The sequence below is a fragment of the Terrapene carolina genome, unplaced genomic scaffold, assembly GCF_002925995.2.
Source record: "Terrapene carolina triunguis isolate 2854851 unplaced genomic scaffold, T_m_triunguis-2.0 Scaffold31651, whole genome shotgun sequence".
NCBI classification, from domain to species: domain Eukaryota; kingdom Metazoa; phylum Chordata; order Testudines; family Emydidae; genus Terrapene; species Terrapene triunguis.
Window position 1 is genome coordinate 168301 of NW_020696002.1, and position 4675 is coordinate 172975.

Consider the following 4675-nt stretch of genomic DNA (forward strand, 5'->3'; position numbering starts at 1 on the left):
TTGTCTAAACTTGAAACGTGTCTCAGTAATGCCATACAGTAGAATCTTTTAACTTTACAAACAATGTTGCCACACATACTTTACCAGGACAATAATGATCAGAAAATTATGAGTCTTCAAATGATACCTCACAAGACATACATTGTACAAAATCCATTACAGTTTTGTAAAAATGGAGAACATTGGGATACAGACTATAAAAGCCCTACTCCAATAACTATTTAATTACTTATCCAAAGTGGGCCAGCTCCGACAGGATAGATTCACCCCACAGCCTGTTACTAGGAGACTCACCTGGGATAGGAAAGATCTGAGGTCAAATACCTACCGCAAATCAGGAGGGTGGGGGAAAATCAAACCTGGTTCTCAAAGATTCTTAGGTATTCTGGCTACATGTCCACACTCTGTCTCTCTCTCTCTCTTTGCCCCCAGATGTCCTTAAAGCAGAGCCTGAACTGGTAGGCGCTGTCAGAGCAGATAGACCTTTAACTGTCTATGTCCCTTTGTGGATCTGGCCCTTAACTCCTATTGAAATCCAATGGGACTTGTGTGCTTTTTCAATATTTTATCCTGTGTTATTAGGCTGAACAAGAGCCCTGTAAATAAGCTGGAAACTAGAGCTAGTCAAGAATGTTTCATCAATAATGTTTGTAATGAAAAAATGGCTTTCAATAGTGTATGAACATTTTCACCAAAAAAATTCATTTCATTTGAAAATTTTCAATAAAATGAGTCACAACAAAAATGTTCATTGTGATTCCAGTCTAAGGGAATAAAAATGAAAAATGTTTGTCTTTTAAGGAGGAAAAAACTAATAACTGAAATAAAAAAATATTATGATTCCATTTCAACTGAATTTCCAACCTATTTCAAACCATTATTGTTTTGTTTGAGTCATTTTGTCAGAATATTGGAAGATTTCAGGAAATTTTTTCAATGAAAAGAATTCTCAAAAAAACCCAAACCAACCATTGTCACCAGCCTCCCAGAATGCCCAGCACCTGCTCTGCCCCAGGATCTCCAGCTCTCAGAGAACCACTTTGCACAAGGGCATACAGGCAACCTATGCTCACCCTTTGCTCTGGGGCTGGGCCAGAGATGCATTGATAACAGAGAGCACTTGGATGGGGGACAGACTCCAATCCCTCTTTCCTGGGCCAGCTGGGAGCTCTGCAGAGAGTGGGGCTGGACTGAGGCAATACAAGGCCCTATGCTCTCCCTGAAATGGGGCCCAACATAGACCTATCCACTACTAGTTGGAGTGGCACGGTCCCCCCTTTCCCCTCGTAGAGAGATAGGGCCAGCACATGGGTCCCCTCCCCCACCCCCGAGAAAGGTTGGGTCATTAACAAGGATTTGCCCCCCTAGTCCCAACTGCTTCCCTCAGCAATGGGGTGTCAGTTGTAGAGATACATTTGTGCAAGGTTATAATTTAGACAGGCTCCTTCAAAAGGGTGGTATTATGAATATAGGAATTTTGAGCTGCACCTTGGAAACAAAGTTGGATAATATCATGTAGCTGTGCACAGCAGTTCACCACAGATGCTCTCTAGTTTGTTTTTAATTAAAGTTTGATTCCTTTCTCACTCACTGAGTTGTTTAATGAACCCCGAGATCATTCCATGGTGTCAGAAGGGCTGAATGAGAAAGAGACTGACAAAGTCATTTTGAGGTTAATTCCTGTGTTTGAAACTGAAAGCAGGGGAAAGGGGAGCAGGCAGAGCAGCAACCAGAGAACAAACAAAACCTTTTGTATGTATTTTATGAGCACAATAGTAGCTTGACTAGCTTAAGAAGGGAAGAAAGCCAAACATGGATGTGTTGCAAGCACCATCCAGTCTGCCATTGTCACACAATGTTGCAGAGAACTGGAAGAAATTCCAGCAGAGATCTGAATTGTATTTAGCAGCTACAGGGCAGAAGAGAAAAATGACAAAGTGAAATCAGTATTTTTGCATGTTGTTGGGGAGGAAGCATTGGATAATTATAACAACTTTGAGTTTGAAGAAGGTGAAAGCATGAAGTTAAGTAAAATACTGACTAAATTTGAGGAACACTGTATGCCAAAAAGGAATGAGACCATTGAGAGATACAACGTTTTTATATGCATGCAAAAAACTGATGACACCATAGATCAATGTCAGTAAAACCTGTGACTTTGGTGAGCTAACTGTGACTGTGTGGCTGGGATGAGTCACACTGAAAATACTACACTAAGGGCAGACAGCAAGAAGTAGGGAGACAATCCCCAAAACTGGGGTTTATTGTATAATTAGCTTCACCAAGCCAGTAACAGAATAACTTCTGCAGTACCACACTGGTTAACCAGAAGCCAAACACCGTCCCCTTTAAGCATTCCAGCCCTTGGCTCCCATCCAGATAAACAGGTCTAATATGGTGAGGGGTTATTGAATACCTAGTTCACCATATGTGAGGTTGTGGTGGGCCTGGCACCGCAGCACCCCTTTGTGGCAGGGGTGAGATGTGGTGTCATCGCCTCACCACTCTTACGTTCCCGTGCCCATCTCTCTGTGGGCGGCCAGTCGTGGCCTAATGGCCTCCTTCCACCCAATCACTCCTGGCCGGTGAGGTAGTGCGGCCTATCGGCCGGAGTCCGTGTACCTTGCCCCAAGAACCCGCGTAGTGTGGCCCAATGTCCAGGGTCCATATAAATCACTCCCCGCATGGGAGCGGTGCGGCTTAATGGCCGGAGTCTATACAGTCCCCCTCATAGGCCGGGTAGGGTGGCCCAGTGGCCAGAGTCTATACAATCCCCCTTGCAAGTGGGGGAGTGTGACTTAGCATCTGGTGTCTATACAATCCCCCTCACAAGTGGGGTAGTGTGGCCTAGCAGCCAGAGTCCATACCACTCGCTCCCCCCCCATGTGGGAGCAGTGCAGCCTAATGGCCAGAGTCTCTAGGATTCCTCACGGTTCGGGGGTGAGGGGTTAGGGGGACTCAGGCCCACCCTCTCCACCGGGTCCCTACCCAGGGCCCTGGTAGTGGCAAGCTCCCCTTGCCACTCGCTCAGCAGGGATCCACCCGCAACATGCCGAGCGGCTATGCAGTTCTAACGCTGTTTGCCCCTAAAGTTCCCCTAGGTCACTTCCTACCATGAATTCCAGGTTCTCTGCTGCAGGGGGTCCTCTGTTCTGTTCTCCTCCTGTGATGTCCTCTGTCAGGGTCTCAGGGAGTGTCTCGGCTTGGCTGGCCTCCAGATCCTGGTGCGCAGGCTCTCCCTCCTCAGGAGCTAGCAGCGTGCCTCCTTCTCCTCCGGTAGTGAGCCCAGACTGAGCTGTTCTGCAGGCTTTTATACCTGTCCTCCAGTTGGAGCACGCACAGCAGAGCTTCCGGGGCGTGGCTTCCTCTGCTAGGAAAGAAGGGTTAACCCCTGTAGTCCCAGTGTGGGGCCACTCTGCCCCATCACAGAGGTGCTTACTAATTCCAGAGGATCAGACACATACACTCGGGTCAATACATATCAGATCTTACCCAAATATCACACGGTCAGCCAATCCTTAGTAAACCAACTAAAGATTTATTAATAAAAGACAAGAAGAGAGTTATAAATGGTCATTAGATCATACAAATGATTGCAGCGTCCTTATACCAGGCTAGTAGCAATGCTGGAATAGACTGCTGTCTTGTAAAGTTCCTCTGGTAACTTCCAAAAGATTGGAAGGTCCTCAGTCCTTAGTTCAAGATGCTCCTTTTAGTTGTAAATCCACAGTCCAGAGAATTAGGGCAGGAAAGAGGCAAAATGGAAATGTCTTAAGTGTCTTTTATATCCTCTGCCATGTGCATGGAAAATTACTGTCCCAAACAAGTCCCAGAGCCCTTGTCTGTGGAAAGTTACTGGCCCAAGATGGAGTCCAAGGTCACATGAGCACATCTCATGTCCTTACATGGTTTGCTGACACACAGAGGGTGACCACTGGCTCCTCTCTCTCTGAGGCATCCTCAGGAAGAGCTCTCTGGATCAGATGAGTTTCTTCTATGGCCCATTGTGAGAGTGGAGTGTCCTTGATGGGCCATCAACTCAGAGCTGTCCAGCCCTGATGTAAATCGATCTGGAGGGTGTCACCCCAAGAACAGATTTGAGATAAAAATACATGGCCAATATTCACATCTTTAGATACAAAGATGATACATGAATATAAACAGGATAATCATAGTTAGCGAACCATAACTTTTCCATTGACACCTTCCATGATATACTCTGTATAAGATTTATGGAAATTATGTGATAGTGGTAACAACAGTGATATAAATGGTCACCTTCCTTAACCACAGCATCACACTGACAGAATCTCTGGTCAGAGATAGAATCAATTGTGGCATTAAAGACAATTTATTAAGAGAGAGCCTGCTCCGTGAAGCTGATTTAACTTTAGAAAAAGCTCTCCAGATCCGCAGGGCAGCAGAAACTGTGAGAGCACAAGCCAGATATAGCTGAATTCACCAGAAGGGCCTATCCATGTACTAAGCACAAAAGAAGACAGCCAGAATAGGACAAATCAAAGAGTGCAACCACTCACTATGAAAACCTCTGCTAGTGGGGAGATAGGGTACAGACGGTTATGTGCAAGGTGTGGATCACAGCATGGTCCCAAACAGTGTTTGACTTTGGGAAACTCTGACACATATGTGGAGGGAAAAGTCATTTTGCAAAATG